Source organism: Pleurodeles waltl, chromosome 5 (assembly GCF_031143425.1).
Source record: "Pleurodeles waltl isolate 20211129_DDA chromosome 5, aPleWal1.hap1.20221129, whole genome shotgun sequence".
Taxonomy (NCBI): Eukaryota; Metazoa; Chordata; class Amphibia; order Caudata; family Salamandridae; genus Pleurodeles; species Pleurodeles waltl.
In genome coordinates, this window is record NC_090444.1 from 1040079003 (window position 1) to 1040098688 (window position 19686).

Genomic DNA, 19686 nt, shown 5'->3' on the forward strand with positions numbered 1-19686 from the left:
CAATTCTATTAAGGACACAGAGGCGAGGATTATCCCACCGTACTGTTTATATATGATGTTGGAATGTTATAGTATCTATTGATATTATGTGCAAATTACTGTACGTTAGTGCTATTCCACCCTATTGTTTGGTAATATAAGTATTTCTTATGTTATTCAGTTTTTATGGCCTGGATTTTTTCATTTATTCTAGGAAATGATGAGAAGTAAGGAGATCCGACGCGATTTCGTTCTTCCAGTCAAGTGGGATGCCAGTTCGTCTGCCTTTGGGATTCCGTTTACAAGTTTTGGATTAAGACTTTTGTTTTTTCTGTTGCGAATTTTGGTTTTTTGGTTTGAATTATGAATTGGACAAAGAAAGAGGAGTGACTTGGTGTGATTCAACACTTTATAGGCTTCCTCCTCTATGGTTCATCACGTGTCATGACTGATATTGGGTCATGTAGTTTTTTGCTTTCCATGATGTTCATTGGCTGCTGTGTAATAATAAAAAGCATGGAAAGAGAAGCTTAATCTGAGCCTCCGGTCCTGACATAGAATTGAAAAATTCTTAGCGCGAAAGCTAGAAAATTTTTTATCCTCGCCTCCGTGTCTAATAGAATTGAAAATTCTTAACGCGTAAGCTTGAAATTTTTTTATCCTCTTTGACCAGGGTAGATTCTCTAGTTTTTTTAACAGCCAACTTTTCTCTTCTACAATGTTTTAGTGATGTAGTCCACTGGGCCAAAACGGATGTGTATTGTGTAAGATCAAAAAATCTGGTATGGTGAAACAGCTAAGAAGGTGTCTCAAAAGCTGGACCGTAAAAGCGAAACCATCGACATTTCCGTATTTTTTAGCATGGGGCACAAAAGTGAACCACTCTCTTTCGATATAGATTCTAACCTATGCCTCAATACAATATCTGTCAGCTGCCGCTAATACAAATTAGGGAACGTCCTCAACGAATGGCCGCCGACGGTCGAATTATTTTGCCTCTATAGGAAGACTTTTACTACAGGTTTCTATTTCGAGACGCTAATCTCCTGCACGAACGAATGCAAGACACATCTCTTTTAGGAAGTGTACTGTACCTTTCGAACCGAAACAGAAGAAGGACTAACCAAAAACTATCCGTGGGAGGGGCTACAACTTTGTCCCGTGTTGGGACTTCCCATAAAATTCTTGCAGAAGTGTGATGCCTTACACTTCATAAAGAACGTGAGGTTGTTTTAATTTAAGTAAAGAATACAGTTACTTGTCCTTTTGAGAAACAGAAATCATTAATAATACTTTTCAAATATGCTCACTTCATTGGGTGGGGAAATTATTCATTGGAACAAAACGAAATCCCTTTCAATTTGAAAGGCATGGTGTTGTTTTCAAGAATTACAATAGTACTGTGATAGGAAATCTCGGCTTTCAAGATGGGCACCATGTATTGTGCAACCGCTAGCTGTTTTTGTGTATGCTGCTCCTTCTAGGTTACTGCACCTCGCAATCTTGATAAGGAGCTGGCTCGGCGTGCCTCGCTCGTTCCCTGCCTGGTGCTGCATTTACGGGGTAAGCGGACTGAAGTTTTGGGCGGAAAGTAGCGAAATACATTTCTGAATTAAAATATCGTCCCTGAGTTCTAAGAAGGTGAGTAAATATTTAGTATGTGTTCTGAACAACGCATACCTAGTCTAATATTCTACGAATTTTGTATGCTCCTTTAGGGTGCTTCATTTTCAGGGATCCCCTTTTAACCTATTCTCCCTGCGTGGGTGATTCAAATAAACCCCGTTAATGAAAATAAAGAGTTTTTAAATGACTGTGAAAGACGTGGGTTTTAGGGAGAATTAGTGGAGGCTAAATATTTAATGGGTGTGGAAAGTCATGCCTAATTGCTTGAAAATACAGCTCCACGCCTCGTATATTCTGATTATTTTGGTAGCTGGTTCAGGTTGACAAAATATATTTGGAGGTTTGAGGAGGACGTTGAGTAGCCAGACTTGTTGGAAAACAAATAATTGAGGCGATGGTCTCATAAAAGCAAGCAGAAGGATTACTCTTTCTTTTAGAGCTTTTAGCCAGGTTTTTCTCTCTTGTGATGAGCTTGGGAGTACTTTTTAGTTTGATGAAGTTTGTTGTCTGCGAGTAACGTCGTTCTGGTTTAGCGCTAACTGTCCACAACAGTTATACACCTGCAGTCTATCTTCGTGAGCTCAAAGTTATTTGTTTATTGTGGTAAGTGCACGCGCTAAAGAACGAGATAGCACTCACACAATATAAACTTCTTTTTTTTTTTTTTTAGCACATGTAATGCACTTTGTCACGGTTTGTTTTTTACGGTTTCAGGTTCTACGGCGTAGACAACCACAGACTTAAATAGAAAAGGTCTGCACAATAACAATACCCTAGTAACACGCTTTATGGCCTATAAACCAGACCTCCCCACCCCTAATCTAAAAGACATAAATATCTCAGCTGCACCTTAAAGGTCTCAACAATAACCCTACCTCAGCTTAATATTAAGACAGTCAGCGCAATGACATGGGACCCTCCTCCTATCTTTCACAGCAAGTCAGAAAAGAAGGTTTGACAAGTTTATGGTGTTTATAGGAGGACGTAGGTCAAATATTCTGCCCAGCATTGCCTGCCAAGTTTCAGTGACCGGTTTGGTAAATAGAAACACTGGAAACTAAGCCGACACGATGCATATTATACAGCTCTTAACAATCCACATAATGTGACATTCAGGGGCATATTTATACTCCGTTTGCGCCGTTTTTTTTGACGCAATTCCGACGCAAAACTAACTCCATATTTATACTTTGGCGTTAGACGCGTCTAGCGCCAAAGTCCATGGAGTTAGCGTAATTTTTTAGCGTGGACACCTACTTTGCGTTAATTATATGCAAGGTAGGCGTTCCCGTCTAAAAAATCGACTCCGAGGCATGTGCGTCGGATTTATACTCCCGGGCAAAATTCACGCCCGGGAGTGGGCGGGTCCAAAAAAATGACGTACGGCCGCTTTTGGGCCATTTTTTAGCGCCTGCAAAAGGCAGGCGTTAAGGGACCTGTGGGCTCTGAAGGAGCCCAGAGGTGCCCTCCCATGCCCCCAGGGACCCCCCCTGTCACCCTTGCCCACCCCAGGAGGACACCCAAGGCTGGAGGGACCCATCCCAGGGACATTAAGGTAAGTTCAGGTAAGTTTTTTAAAAAAAAATTTTTGTGGCATGGGGGGCCTGATTTGTGCCCCCCTACATGCCACTATGCCCAATGACCATGCCCAGGGGACAGAAGTCCCCTGGGCATGGCCATTGGGCAAGGGGGCATGACTCCTGTCTTTGCTAAGACAGGAGTCATTTCTATGGGGGTTGGGAGTGAAAAAAAAATGGCGCAAATCGGGTTGAGGCGAAAAAATTGCCTCAACCTGACTTGCCCCATTTCTTGACGCCCAAGCCCCATATCCCCCTACGCCGGCGCTGCCTGGTGTACGTCGTTTTTTTTAACGCACACCAGACGGCGCCGGCGGCTAATGCCGGCTAACGTCATTCAATAAATACGGCGCCCGCATGGCGCTTCAGAATGACGTTAGCTGGCGCTAATTTTTTTGACGCAAAACTGCGTTAGCGCAGTTTTGCGTCAAAAAGTATAAATATGGGCCTAAATTCTCAGATGATGATGTTCATAATTTACATTCCCTGTAGTATTTGTATGGGAAATAATCGAGTAAGAGGTGACAAACTAAATACAGAGTTTTATATTTACGGAACCAGTAACCAGGGAACCCCTTCCTGTTTCGTCCCTGCTCTGGGCACCTCCGCCAATCACACGTGTAAAAGATAATACTGTGGGCAACCCTGAGGTAGAGCTAGAAGTTCTGAACAACCAGCAAATCAGCTGTCTTCTAACCAGCCCCATACCCAAATTGAGTTCTCATGAAGACTGTTGAGATACATCAGAGGATGTTTAATAACAACGTGTCCTCTGCTTGCCAAAAAGGTGCCCTAATAGACCAGGTTATGTCCTTGGCAAGCAGTGAGCAGCTCTGAGATAGAGCTATAGGGTGTGATATATTTAAAAAAAAAAAAGAGATAACACGTGTTGTCCAGATCCCTAATGTTTATTTTTTTGGTGTAGGTGAACACGGATCATGCATGTGCATCATGATATAGGCCTGTCCCACAGATTGCGGTCTGGGCCTGGGAGTGTCTCCCAAAGCGCTACCCTCATAGTGGTGGAAGGCTACTGCCCTCACCAGGAGTTAAGCAGCACAAATATAGTGGTGGCAGAATACCATGTAGTGTTCATCAGTAGTGAATAGGACCTTTTTACCCTGTGTCACTGGAATGAGGCCTAAATGCTTACTTTTTCAGAAGTTCTGCTGCTGTGTGCTTAACTCACCCTTGTCCTACATCAGGTAGATGTAGAGTGCTGCATAGCGCAGGCGTAGTGAATCTGCCTTGGTATTATCTGTGCCAGGGAAAGTGTACTGTACACGGATTGAACAGTAGTGTGCAGTTCATGTGTGGTTAGTGCATGTACTGGGTGTATGTATGCCTGAGAGGAATACATTACTCCTGTGCATGCGGAGGGACAGCATGTGCTGGTTGTGTGTGTGTGCTTGTGTGAAGTATTATACATGAAGGGTGAAGAATCGTGCAGCATGCACATACTAAGTTTGTGTGCATGGCCATGTGTGTTTCAAAATAACGCATCCTGGTTAAAGATAGAAAAGCTTCAGTGTTCACAGATTGAGTGGAGATGCTGAATCTATGTGGACATGTAAGAGTACAATGCATAGAGGGAACAGTGCTTGACCTAAAGGGTGCTGTGAAAGTACACTGAGTGAGTGTGCATGCAATGGTACATTGTATGGAGGATCCTGGGTTCCACTCCGGGAAGCCTTTGCCTTTCTGGTGAAGACCTGAGGAGGAAGGGAATCTTCCCCAGGCAGATTTGTCTATTGTTACATTGCTGTGAGCTGGGTGGGGACACACAGAGACTCCCTTTACACATGAAAAGCCCACTTTTTGATTGGGTGAAGAAAGGGTCTTGGATGCATCTCATGAAGGGAGATGATGCTGATAAGAGAATCATAAAAATCATAAAGAGTAGGGCTGTGGGGTCTGGGATTAACCTTTTGAAGCACATATCACTGTGGCTGACATCAATGTATGAACTCTAGTCACTCCCATGAATTGTATTGTGTACAAGCTGCTTCGCAAATATGTCTGCTGTGGCAGCCATCTTTCATGAAGGAAAATAAAAAGAAGTGGTGCCCCAACATAAAACTTCAAAGACCCAGACCCTAAATCGCATTTAGTGTCTGGAAAAGGATTATAAGTAAGGGAAATTGAGTCCCCAAAAATATTTGTCATCTGACAAGCAGATACACAGACTGTGTGAGAATGAGAAGCTCTGCAAGCCTGCTGTCTTTGACTGGAACTGGGGGCCAAAGCCTGCCAGTCTCCCTGCTGAGTGAGGGAACATCATCTAGAAAAACCAAGACTGAACCACAGGGCCTGTCTTCTTGCCAATACCAGTGTGCCCTGTGAGGAAGAAGAGAGTGTTGAATGGAGTAAGGTCCAGTGGGGATCTCTACTGTGAGTTCTTCCAGAGTGAGGTGTGAGTGTTCGGCTGTGCACCGATCAGGCCAGAGCTTGTGTGCAAGACTGTTTTTAGCATCCCTCAGCGTCCCTCATATGTCAAGAGAGGGCATCCGTTGACTGTGCCAAGTATCAAGCGGTGCCGGGAAGAACTTGACTTCACATCGTTGGAAGCTGCACCTATCGCTGGTACGAGTGGCTGCGCCACTCCGGAAAGCATGCCTGTGCTTACCCAACATTGCTGCGTTCACCACAAGCAGTCTGACTTCTCCAAGCAGGATTGAACATTGCTGCAGGAGTGGGTAAGACTTGAACTAGGACCTTTGGAACCCCAGGAGATTCACTGCTAAAGGTGCTATGGCACTATGGACACATTTGATCGAAATCCTGAAGAGTAAAAAAGGAACTATTGAGTCGGGCCTAATACTCTGGATTCCCTAATATGGCCACCATTGAATGGGGAATAACCCTAAACACGTTACACGAAAGATGGTGGGAAAGGGATCTACCTGGCTACTAGAGTCCGATCTTCAAGGAGGATTGTATTGTTGCTTCTGAATGTCATACTTTGGTGCATGTGTAGAATTAGAAATAAAATCCTACTTTTCTTATAAAAGCAAGTATTTGGCTGGACATTGATTTATTGTTCTTACTGTTTGCACTTTGATTTATGAATCGTTTTCACTGACCTATATCAACATCCTCCAGCGGGATCCTTGACTGCTTGACCACAGCTGCCACTGAGGGTCAAGTGCAGAAGGGGTACTTGGCCAAGTTGAACAGGATCCATAGTAGGTCAGACCCTGGTATATATAGGAGTTAAAGGCCTCAGCCGCCACGGTTGGACCCAGTAGCCATTGCATGCCCTGTGGCTCTCTGCAAGGGGTTTTGACAAAGTCTTTTCCACACATTGCCTTTATTCCAGTCTTTTCTCCGCAGGTACATTTACCATGCATCGTAAGTATAGGTATGTAAAAGTTAATAAGGCTTACGTATAGTATTATATTTATTTTATGGTTCAAATCTTTTTATTAGCAGAATTATAGTTGCATGGCTGTTGAACAAAACAACCAAAGGAGGCAGCAGAACACCTCAAGATTTACTTGACATGTATAACAATAGAGTACCCATAATAGGCTTTCATAAGATAAAGCACATGATCATTTGATGTGCACTTTTTAGGCATCCGTTGTGTTCTGTGATGGGTCATTTACGTCTGTTAGCCGCAGGTATTTAGGGCAGGTCAGCTCCTGGAATTCCTTCAAGAGGAGAGCCAGATACAGGTGCCAGAGATTGCTAAAGGAATCTCCCTACGCAGTAAGGACCAGGGTAACCTTCTTCATACCCAACACATGCCACAGCTGGTGAAGCCACCCCAGATCAGCGGGGAGTGTACCAGTGCCCCAGTGACCAAGGATGTTTTGGAGGGCCGCTCCTAATGCCAAGCTGATCTGCCATCCTGTCGAGATTTGAGTGGGTAGGTAAGGGCATTGGGGAGTCCCAGAATGACTTAGGAGGGAAGTCAGGGAAGCTGAGTGTCTAGGTGGGTGTCAATATCGTTCAAGATACCCTCCTAGTATTGTGCAAGCTTAGACATTCCCAGAGCAAACGTACCAATGTCCCAGGGGATCCACATTGCCTACAACAATCTAGAATGTGGGAGGGGTTACCCCTGTGCAAGCGTACTGGGGTAAGGTACAAGTAGGTTGTGATATTTTTTGCTGTCTTGATACTGGCCATGTTTCATGTCAATGTGGCGCGCCCTATATTATATCTTATCCCACTTGTTAGTCGTGAGTATCCTCCCTAGCTCCCTTTCCAAGCTTTTCTACCCCAGTTTCCTAGGCGGTGTGGGAATGTTTTGCAAAATGCTGTATAGTTCAGTGATGAGGCCTTTGTGTGTAGTTTTCGTCTGGAGCCATTATTAAAAAACAGTGAGCTGTTGTGCTCCTGCTCTCTTCATTAGTTGTATCACTGTATGACGGATTTGCAAGTATCGCATTCTCTCCATCTCCGGCAGTGCATAATTGTCTCATAATCGCTTGAAAAAGAGTGAGCCCACTTCATCAAAGAAGTGTCCAGTAGAGCGACACCAAACACTCACCCACTGGCAAAATGCAACTTGGTCAAGACCAGGTGTAAAAGCTGCACTGCCAACTATTGGGGTCAGCGGGTAGGAAAACGTGGGGAGATCTTTCTGCCTTGCAACACTGTCCCAGACCTTTAGTACTGTGCTATTGACCTACGAGGAGCAAAGGCCTCATGGCCTCTGCGGACCGGTCAGGAACAGAATCTTCTAAAGGGAGGTACCCACAATAGCCCAGTCTATCGCTTTTCGGATTCCTTCCTGGACAACTCCACCATGTATTGTAATTGTTAATATTGTAGGAGGTTTGGGATCCCCAGTCGTTCCTGTAAAGGGGACTAATAGCTCAACGTCCAACTCAGCCGGGGCCACTTCTCTGCCCACACAAAGCGGTGTAGTTCGCTCTGCAGGGATTTAAGCATGCCAGCTGCGGGTTTGATCGGTAGTGCTTAGAAGAGGAATAGGTTTCTCAGGAACACAGAAATCTTCACTGCGGCTATCTGACCTAGCCAAGAGAGAGGATTAAGTTTCAACTGTGCCAGGTCTCTTTTGACGTGCTGGAGGAGTGTTTGTTAATTGAGGGACAACATCTTGTGAATAGTCGGGCGATCTGTATTTCCAAATATGGGATAGAAATGGGCTGCCACTGTATCTGATAGCCGCGCACAAGGAGCGCTATCTTCTCTGAGGGAACCGAGAGGTTAAGGGTCTGAGACTTCTGGAAATTAAATCAAAAGCCTGCAGCGCTGCTGAAGGCCTCTGTCTTGTCTGTGAAAACAGAGAGAGCTTTTTGGGGATTATCCAAGGCAACAATAACACAATTGGCATACAGGGCAAGGATATGCATCACCCCACCAGAAGTGGTGCCTGTAATTTTTGGGTTGTTGGGTGAGGGGCTCCATATAAAGAGCAAAAGATAGAGGTGAAAGTGGGCACCCCTACGACGGATAGGAAATGGGAATGAGATCTGGCCATTGACCTGAACAGTTGTTCTGGGCTGACTGTAGTTGCTGACGATACAAGATGAAAAACAAAGGCCAAAGTTAAAATGGGCAAGTGTTGCCTCCAAATATGGCCAGTGCGCCTGGTCAACTGCTTTCTATGGGCAGGAGCATAATTTCCCGTTTAGAATGCTTAGCTTTATCGAGCAGATGTAGGATTTGCTTGGTATGGTCACTACATTGCCTGTGTGGAACAAAGCCCGCTTGTCCAGGGCAGTCCGCCCTGACATGAATGGGTTCAGTTGGGATGCCAGTATGCCAGTGAGGAGCTTAATGTCCATGTTCAAGAGGGATATTGGTTTGTAAGACCTACATTGTTGGGGGTCTTTCTTGTGTTTGGGAAGAACAACTATTGACGCCTCCATCATAAAAGAAGGGACCGTACTCGGTCCGGTTATCGCGTTAAAGAAGCGGGTCAAAATGGGCATCAGTTTTGGACAGAACGGTTTATAAAACCAGACTGGAAACCCATGTGGGCCTGTCGATTTAAGGTTTCAATTGTGCTATGGCTAAGATAATCTCTTCTATTCTTATCAGGAGACCAAGTGACTCTGCCTGCTTCACCGTTAGTCGTGCGGTAAGGGCACCTCCCAGGTATGCCTCTGGGCCTCCCCCATGGGAGTTTGTCGGGAGTAGGGATCTTCCTAGAATCAGTGGAAGGTGGATGCAATGGGGACATCTCCTATGATTTCAGTGCCATGTTGCACCCGGAGGGGCTCTACCCCCCACTGTCTTTGAGCTTGAAGCCTGTTAGCCAGCAAGCTCCCAAACTATTCCCCACCCCCCCCCCACATAAAAGGAGTGGCGAAGTCTAAGTAGGGAGTACTCAGCCTTGTCCAGATCCAATCATGCGAGCTCTGTTCTAGCTGCCTCCAGCTCCCTCCAGACGCAAGATGCACCAATACGTTTGTGTATGCTTTCCAGCTTCAGCACTGACTGGCGCAGCTGCTCCCTCTTTTCCCACCGGAATTTGTCATCCTCCACAGAGAACGCTATTAGCTCTCCCCAGATTACAGCCTTTGAAGTCTCCCAAAGGAGAGAGAGAGCTGTGTCAGTGGTATCATTTATCTCTAGGTAGTGTGTGATGGCTTGAGTAATTTGATCCACTACCTTAGGCCTCTGTAGTTGAGTTTCTCATTCTCTACAGCCAACAGGCTCGCTGCAGGGGTAGGAGGGCTAGACCAAAAGACTGCCACATAGTGGGATAGGAAACGAGGTTCTATTTTGCCATCTGCTGGCAAATTCTGGATTCTGTGGTACCTAAAAAGGGATCCCGTCAGGCATAGGCCTTGTGTGCATAGGAATACAATGTGTAGTCTTGGGTCAGGTGGTGATGCTCGCACCGAGGTCTCTGATTCCCATCCCCCACACCCATCGGGCTCCTTCGAAAGATATGGCCCCAGTCATCCCCAGATCTATGTGCCAACCGATCTATTTCATTATGAAACACTAGATTAAGGTCCCATTCCATTAGCACTTTCTTGTCTTGATGGGACTTAACCTCCGCCAGTGCCGGTCTAAGGAATTTTTCTTGGCCTTTGTTCGGTGTGTAAAGGGAACCCACTACATGGTAATAGTCCCCCTACATTCACTCTGTAAGCTAGTAGTCGTCTCTTGATCTCCGTCAATTTGTCCCCCACTTTCCCACAGAAAGAGCAGGAGGCTAGTAGAGCCACTCCTGCTGTTTTAGTGTTAACAGAGGAAAGTATTGGTGTGGGTGGGCCCGGGATCGAAGTCAATGGCAATCCCCAGGGAGTAGGTGAGTCTCCTGTGATAGGCACAGGTCTCCTTCAGTTTGTTCCAAATAAGATAGGTTCCCGCAGCGCTTGGTCAGATTGTTAAGCCCCTTTACATTAAGGGTGATAACTTCTAACTTGTGTGTTAGAGAGGGTCAGTCACTGCGCTTGAGCAATCATCCACCTTAAGAGCCTCCCTAAGCGTGCTTAGAGGTGGCCGTGTTTCAGGGGATTCATGTTTCGATGTCCATCTATCATGTAGTGTGCTCTCTGAGTTTGGGTGTACTCCTGTCCCTGCAACCAAATCAAAACCCCACCATAACAGAAACAGAACATCAACAAATATGAAGAGTTGGAATTGCCTAGCATAGTCCCTGAAGGTAAGTAGGTGAAGGGGTCCACAGCTCCCCATAGACTCTTGCCTCTCCAGTCCCGTCCCTCTGCCCTCCAGCCCCATAGGCCCCAGCGCCCCAGATCCTAGTCATTACCCAGGAGTCTTTACTGCGATCCAGCGGGATCTTGTTGGCCTCTCCAGACAGTGACTCCCGCACCCCCTGGCGTTCACTTGCCAAAGTCTCAGGGTCCGGTCAGTGGTCGTTTGAGGAGGTCCCCCAACCTTGCCATTGAGAGTGTTTCTGAGGCTTGAGCTCTGGAGAGGCATTATGCTGAGCATCCCCTGAGGGTTCCTCGATTTGCAGTATCTTACAGGCATTGGTAAGGGATCGAAGTTAGTGTAATTTCCCTTCTCAGCGGAAGATAATGCAGAAGGGGTGTCCCCAAGAGTAGGTAGTTACCTTATCACAGAGATGGGTTATAACTGGGCGGAACTCCCTCTTTTTTAGCAGAATCATGGCTGACAGGTCTTTCTACAGAACCAGAGGGGGACCTCTGTACTTCAAGGGGTACAAATCCCGATCTTTGCGAAGAATCAGTTTCTTGAGTTGAAAATCTTGGACACAAACCAGAATGTCGTCTGGGTGGGAGTTCTCGGCTCGAGGGAGGCCAACTCTCCAGACCCTGTCGAGCTGAATTTCCTTGTCCAGTGCCATCTCTAAGATCTGGAGAAACAAGCCCCTGACATAGGCCACGATGTCTGCCCCTTCATCATTGGTTGGGGCCCGATGTATGCGTATGTTGTTCTGTTTTGACAGATTGTCAAGTCCTTCTGCGTGGGCTTGTAAGTCGATCTATTGTTCGTAGAGCCATAAGACTTCCAGCTGGAGCTGTTTAATGTTCCCGTCCTGACTAGTGTCATGTTCTTTTAGGGTGGAGACACTATCACCCTACTCTACTAACTCTTGGCGGACTTCTTTCAGGTCCTGCAAGACGTTCTTCTTAATGGAGGTGAAGAGGGCTTCTAAAAATGTGCGTGTTACTGGGCTCTCGTTGTCATACCCATCTGCCTGCTGTTCTTGGTTAACAAGAGTAGGCCTGTCTCCTGCCTTACCCCCAGTATGTTTAGACAGCATATCCTTCAAGGTGTGGTCTTTCTTGGTGAGAACTGTTGCCCTGTCCCACTGTTACCTGTGACCAGTGCCCACTAGGATGGGTGGGGGTGCCCCACCTCAAGAGTGTTGGTGTGAGGGAGGATGCCGCTCAGTCTAATAAGGGGGAGCTCTCACTGATGTCTGTAGAGGCTACTCCATCATACCACAGCTCCATGAAGGAGATGTACAGTCAGTCTCCTGCCTCTCGCAGTACTCCCTTCATTAACTCAGAAGCTTCATCAATGTAAGCGTGGACAGCAAGTCCTAGGGCGACAGGGCGTAGCGCTGACTGGCAAAATATACACACTGCACCGCAGCAGGAGAAGAGATCAGCGGAATGTGGCTCCCTTGCAGCTGTATCCTTGCTGGCTTTCAAGGGCTGTAGTCCAGGCAGCAGCGCTGTGCCTCGTCCCCCCCCCCCTCCCTCCATTTAAGTGCTCCAGACATCAGTCTCGGCTGACCTTGCCGTGCCAGGCCTGATTCATCTACAGTTTGTTGCGAGGTCCCCCTCAGGCAGGCAAGAATTGTAGGAGGCGGGGCATCCCTCCACGTACGTCTCTTCAGCACAAGGCACCTCCCCCAATGTGTGCCCCTGTATTGCGTCTGGGTGTGGGCACATGATGATGCTATGTGCTAGCTGCCAGATGTTACAGACTGAGCGCGGTAGCCTGGGGAAAGCAATCTGAGGTTTACAGCCATGCGTCCCACTTCAACAGGTGCCACATCTTTGTTGGTTTTAGCAGGGGGGAGGGCAATCTACTGTGACTTTCCCATTGGGGTTGGTGGGGAACAGGAATGTAGGCCCGCAGGGCCCGCTGGCTCTGGGGCCTATGCCGGGTGACAGCAAGATGCGCTGCTCCCCTTGTGGGCAATGTACTCAAAGCAGTTAGCTGACTGCAGTTTGGGGCCACGCATTCCTATGTGTCACTGAGGTCTTAGATGTAGTGTGAAGCCCTGGTCCCCCAGGACACTCCCAGTCCTCGGAGGCAAGAGGCGCTTCACATGGCATCAGTTTTCAGCCTCTCAGTGCATGTCCTTAGCCCTGCTCCTGCAGAATATCCTCCATGTCTGCAGGGTGTCCTCCTCAGCTCCCGGCTGCCGCCATCTTGAGCTCTGGAGGTCAGCCGCTTCCCACAGAACTGCAGGACTCTGCAACAGGCTTCCAAGCCCTCTGGGAGGTCGTCACCATGTGAGGAGGCGTTGTGGGGCACTAGCAAGCTGATCTTGCTGGTAATTAAGCAGGGCCCACAGCAGTGGGGAAGGAGGGACGAGAAAGTGAGCCCTACTCTTCAGCCATCTCGGCTACGCCCCCTTAAATATTTTTTAAAGGGGGTTAGTTGTTTAACCCCCTCTCACCCTGAAAAAAAAAAAGAGTAAAGAAACTAATTTTTATTTTTTTATTTTTTTTTTAACACCTTGGGTGCCTTTGACGAAACGGTTACGTCCTCAGCAGCACTGCTTGGGTGCCAACGATGAAACAGTTACTTCCTGCACCCAGCCGCCTCCCCTCGACAGGGATGGAAGGGGAATCTCTCCCCCACCAAGCGACGTCTCTGCTTCAGCACGATTGGAAGAGAGATACTTGCATTTCTCTTCCGATCCGGTGGTGTGGGCGGGCAGAGAGACATGAAAGAAAAGGAAATCTCGATCGGGCTGCAGAAATACCCACTAGACACCAGGGATGTTTGTTTTGTTTTTGTTTATGAAAAAGGGGAGCAGCCCCTTGGGCAAGGGCCCCTCCCCAAGGGGGGCATTTTTTTATTGTGCCTTTTTGGGGCAGATCAGCCTATTTTAATTAGGCAGATTTGCCCCGGGAGTGTGTGCGTGTGTGTGGGGGGGGTCAGAAGCCACTAGACACCAGGGATCATTTTAAAAAAAAAAAAAAAACTTTTTTAGATGAGGGGAGTGACCCCTTAGGCAATGGTCGCTACCCTGGGGGTGAAAACTGTTTTTAGGCCATTTATGGCAGATCAGCCTATTTTAATTAGGCAAATCTGCCCCTGAGAGGGTGGGGGGGGGGGGCGGAAGCCACTAGGCACCAGGGATTAATTTTTTTTTTTTTACCCATGCGGAGCGACCCCTTAGGCAAGGGTCGGTCCCCTGGGTAGCAAATTTACTTTAGGCCTTATCCCAATGGCAAGCAAGAGGACATTTGATTATTTTGGGTTTTGGTTTTACATTTGGGCCATAAGAGCTCGTCTAACTCTCAAAATCGCCCCACTTGGAATGGTGAGGGCTGCACTTTTTGGACTTTCGGATGTTGCCATGTAGAAAAATCTACGAGATCTAGACACATCTGAAAACCAAACATTTGGGTGCGTCCAGGGTGGTGTGCTTCACATGCACCCGCACCTTTTTCTTACCCACAATACCCTGCAAACCTCTAACTTTGCTTGAAAGCCAACATTTTCCCTACATTTTTGTGATGAAACCTTCCGGAATCTGCAGGAACTCACAAAATTCCTACCACCCAGGATTGTCGCATCTATACCGATAAAAATTCTGCCCCACTTGTTATCCTAAAAATGTTTTTTCCCCAAACTGCCCTTTTGGACCCGCTTTGGTTCTCCCTCAATTTCAACATGTTTTTGGCCCTTCCCTGTCACAGGCACTTGGCCCACCTACACAAATAATTTTTATAGGGAGACTGAGGGGAACGTTGGGTGGTAGAAAGTTTGTGCCTATGTGATGATCCCACACAGAAATGTGGGGAAAAATGTGTTTTTTAAAATTTTTTTTTTTGGTGCCAAATTTTGAAGTTTGCTAAGGATTCTGGGTAACAGAACCTGGTGAGAGCACCGCAAGTGCCCTTAGGTGTCTAGTTTTCAAAAATGTCCAGGTCTGCTAGGTTTTCTTAGGTTCCGGATGAGCTAGAGGCCAAATCCACAGCTAGGCACTGTGCAAAAAACAGGTCCGTTTTCTTTGTGAAAATGTGATATGTCCATGTTGTGTTTTCCAGAACTATCACCAAAATGTGAGGAAAAAGTGTTTCTTTTTTTTGGGCCAAATTGTGAGGTTTGCAAAGGATTCTGGGTAACAGAATCTGTTGAGCGCAACAAGTTGCCCCATCATGGGTTCCCCTAGGTGTCTAGTTTTAAAAAATGCACAGGTTTATTATGTTCTCCTAGGTGCCGGCTGAGCTAGAGCCCGAACTCCACAGCTAGGCACTTTCCAAAAAACACATCAGATTTCTATGTAAAAATGCGATGTGTCCATGTTGCGTTTCATGTCGTGGGCATTAGCCCTACCCACATAAGTGAGGTACCATTTTTATCCAGAGACTTGGGGGAACACAAGATAGAAGAACAAGTGTTATTGCCCCTTGTCTTTCTCTACATGTTTTCCTTCCAAATGTAAGACAGTGTGTAAAATAAATAAATAAATAAATAAATAAAAAAGTCTATTTGAGAAATGCCCTTTAATTCACATGGTAGTATGGGGGACCCCGGAATTCAGAGATGTGCAAATAACCAATGCTTCTCATCACCTTATCTTGTGCCCATTTTGGAAAAAACAAAGGTTTCCTTGATACCTATTTTTCACTCTTTATATTTCACCAAATGAATTGCTGTATACCCGGTACACAATGAAAACCCATTGCAAGGTGCAGCTCCTTTATTGGCTCTGGGTACCTAAGGTGCTTGATGAACCTACAAGCCCTATATACCCCAGCAACCAGAAGAGTCCAGCAGACGTAACGGTATATTGCTTTAAAATCTGCTATAGCTGGAAAAAGCTATAAAAGAAAATGTGGCCAGAAATGGCTCTTTTTTCACCTATTTTAACATTTTTTGTTTTAGCTGTTACTTTGTGTAGGAAAACCTTAAAGGATCTACACAAATGACCCGTTGCTGAATCCAGAATTTTGTGTAGTTTTCAGACCTGTTTAGCTGTTCGGGATCCAGCATTGGTTTCACACCCATTTCTGGCACTAACTGGAAGGAGGCTGGAAGCACATAAAATACTAAAAATGGGGTATGTCCTAGTAAAATGCCAAAATTGTGTTGAAACGTGGTTTTTTGATACAAGTCTGCCTGTTCCTGAAAGCTGGGAAGATGGTGATTTTAGCAATGCAAACCCTTTTTCTGATGCCATTTTCTGGGGAAAAACCACAAGCTTTTTTCTGTAGCCATTTTTTCCCATTTTATTTAAAAAAATAAATTTTAGCTGTATTTTGGCTAATTTCGTTGTCTTCTCCAGGGGAACCCACAAACTCTGGGTACCTCTAGAATCCCTAGGATGTTGGGGGGAAAAAAGAACACAAATTTGGCCTGGATAGCTTATGTGGACAAAAGGTTATGAGGGTCTAAGCACAAACTGCCCCAAATAGCCAAAAAAGGCTTGGCACAGTAGGGGGAAAAGGCCTGGCAGCGAAGGGGTTAAATTAGGGATTTTTTTTAAAGTATGGAGTATCTAAATATAGTGATTATTTTTATTTTTTTAAAGGGGGGTTAACAGAGTTTACAACTCCTCCCACCCCCCAAGAAGCAAAAAGGTAAGGTTTAAAAATGTGTGTAATTATTTTTTTTTTGTTTTTTGTTTTTTTGGTACTTAAATACATGTGTAATCATATGTAATATTAATGATTCATTTGTCATTTAATATAATATTTTCTTAAAAAATAAAATGATATAGAAAGTGTTGTTAGATGCAGGGTGCAATGGTTTTATGGGATAAGGATGGAGAGTGTATTTGTATTTGGTAAAAAATAATTATTTAATCTAATACTCATACTATTTTATACTATTTTAAAGTAATAATATTCTCAATCAAATTTAAAAGATGGTAAAAAAGTACCCTTTAAAAAAAATAAATAGGAGTGGAGTGTTAGTGATAGGTGATAAGGATGGGGAGTATTTATTTGTGGGGTTATTTTAAAAAGGTAATTGGTTATTTAATTTGTTTTTAGGTAATATCTTTATTAATATATTTAAGTTAAAAATTGGTGAAAATAGTTTTTTTAGAATTATTTTTAGAAACTGAGTGTTAGGGTTGTATGGAACAAGGGTGGGGCATGTACTATTATTGGGTACACTTTTAACATTTAACTGAGCATTAAAATACTCTAATATCAAACCTAAGAAATAAAGTATTTATTTTTGTTTTTGAATTATATTAGATTGTGGAGAGTAGTGTAGATTAGTATTTTTTTAGGGCTGTGTTTGCCATATAACGGGGATGGTCCAAGATTAGATGTTTCAGTTAGCATAGGTAGTATTAAGATATCACTTAAGGTTTTGTGTTCGGTAGGTAGTGCTTTACTCTCCTGTCTAATCGTGCATTTTAAATACAGGACAATGGGTAGGTCTCCAGCAACATACAAATAAATGTTACTTGATACTTCCCTCAACACTGAACCAGAGGGCTTCCTGGAGGTGCCAGCAAACGTTTTTTAATTTGCTGTACAGTCTGGTATTTCTAGCTCTGTTGCAGAAGCAATGTTGTTATGTCCAGTGGCTCTCTCAACATGTTCTACAGTAAGAACTCATAAGCCTCTGCAAATAGTTGATAAGTAATAAACACTCCTTCAGTGAGCTCTGGGCTCAGCGCTCTAATCTTACAGTAGATGTAGCCTGGTATGTTAATAATAGGTTCCCCCTTTGCCTTTTGTTTAAGGGGGCTATTTTTTTTATTTGAAGTCTTTCAGAGTTTTCACACAAAGTTCTTTTCTGTTGATGGTCTATTGAGATGACAGAAAAAAAATGTAGTATGCAATTTAAAAATTGCGTTTATTATAAATGAAAGCAAACTTAAACTGCTTTAATATACACCTAAGTATATTGGAAAAATGTTAGTTAATGTGTATTTAACATACAACTTTAAGTCTAAAAGAATATTCCATGACTAGGGGCCTCATTACGAGTCTGGCGGTCAGACAAGTCGACTGCCAGACTCATGGTGAAGAGACCGCCAAGGAGCTGGTGGTCTCACCACCAGCCCCAATACAAGGTTTCCGCCAGTCAACCCAGTGGAAACTGTGCAGCGGCAATGCTGTCATTCAGGGGGCCCCCCTAGCAAAGCAAAGCAGACAGTGAACATTCAGACGGTGCTCGGCGGGGGGATCTCAGTGGCCCCCAGCACTGGCTTATCACCAACCTTTCCATGGTGCTCAGACCGCCATGGAAAGGCTGGTGGTAAGTAGAGTTGTAATCATCCAGGTGGCGCTGAACTCAGCACTGCCCTGGCTGAGTACTACTCAGGTTGCCATCAGACCGTCGGGAACCATGTTCCCTGTGGGGGGCGGCGGTTCTGACCTCCAGGGTTGTAATGTGGTGGTCAGACCGCCACAGTTGCAGTGGTCTGACCGTCACCGGGAGGACTGCCAGCCTCTGAATGAGGCCTGTAATCCGTATTTTACGCGGAAACTATTTTAATATTATTTTTGACCCTCCTCTCCAGTATATTGTATATTTCGGGGTCCATCTTAGGGTGGTAATTTTTTCATAATTAATTTGAGAGCTATTGTTTGGTGAAGATAACTTTAAATTATTTTTTTAAACATAATAACTATGTTTCCTTTGAGGAGTAAACAAAACACATTTGGGCTATAAAGACTTGTGTATTAACGTAACTGCATACTATGTTGTAAAGGCTGACATTCATTGTAAGATATGGACGATGAATGCTTTGCCAAAGGTCAAGTTCATGCTTTGTAAGACTGGATGAAAGAAAATAACCTATTTTTAAGTTATCAAACACGTTTTCAAGAAAATAGTAGCATAGAAGATAATGTTCTGACTTTGTCATTGGCAAGTCGCTGAAATGTCACAATTAAAGAATTTCTTTTATACACTACTTTTGTAGCTTTCACTATGGCCTTTAATTCTATTAGCACAGTGGGGGGTTTCTTATAAATAAGCTAAATGGCCCCTTCATAGCATTATATACACATACTTGGATAAAGATCAAACATGAGAAATCTTGTGTCTCTAGGTACCAAATTTTCAAGAATAAATGGCATAAGCAAGATTGTTTTTAGGCACCACTACCTTTTAACCTACTGTATACATTGCTGATCTAATCGTTGTTTTAGTTAACGCAAAGATAAATCCAGTAGCATTAGGTGGCCAACAGCTCCTGTTCCTTCAGTGCATAGACATCCTCATCATCATCTTGTTGGACAGGACAGGTGTCTGCTTTTAGAGATTGGTTTTAGCTATGAATTCGTTTATTGCTATGCAGAAGTTATCAGTAAATATTGACAAAGTTAACATCCTGATCAGTTACGATTTGTGCTAGGTCAGATGCACGACCTTAGATGACTAAACCATGTAATGTGATGCGCTCACATGAATCCAGTGTAGCCCCTATGGTATTGATAGTGCTGGATGTTGAGCAAGCATTTGACACAATAACATGGAATTATAAATAGCAGGGCTTTGTTCCAATGTTTAAAAAGTTGATTACATTATTATATACATGACCTATGGCTAGAGTGCACATGACAGCCCTGGTGTTTGAAAGCTGTGTACTGGAATTAGGTACTCTGCACTATTGTCACTTGTCTCCATTATTATTTTCCCTGGAACTTTTAGCCGTCCACTAATAACTAGTTTTTTTTTTTTTAAATACATTTGTTTTATTGCAGGTTTCAAAGAGCAGACAAGCAAATAGACCACACACTACCCCTCTTTGTTGCACACATTTAGTTTTGTTATATGTGTCCAATAAAAAAATTCTGGTCTGAGCTATTACTATCAATTATGGGAGAAATAGCCTTAATTTTCTTTTTGTCAAAGTGCTTGTATACACTAGTCAACATGATGGGTCACATTTATGGGAAACGTGATTTGAGCTGGA

The 19686-nt window shown here is 44.5% G+C and overlaps 1 protein-coding gene across 1 annotated transcript in view; it reads left to right on the plus strand.

Moving 5' to 3' along the window:
- Positions 1 to 1453: 1453 nt before the first annotated feature.
- LOC138296268 (zinc finger protein 510-like) overlaps positions 1454 to 19686 on the plus strand; it is a 111093-nt gene continuing 92860 nt past the window's right edge. Inside the window, exon 1 of the mRNA XM_069235224.1 lies at positions 1454 to 1542. The gene's annotated coding sequence lies outside the window, so the exon portion shown is untranslated. The remainder of the gene's footprint in view (positions 1543 to 19686) is intronic.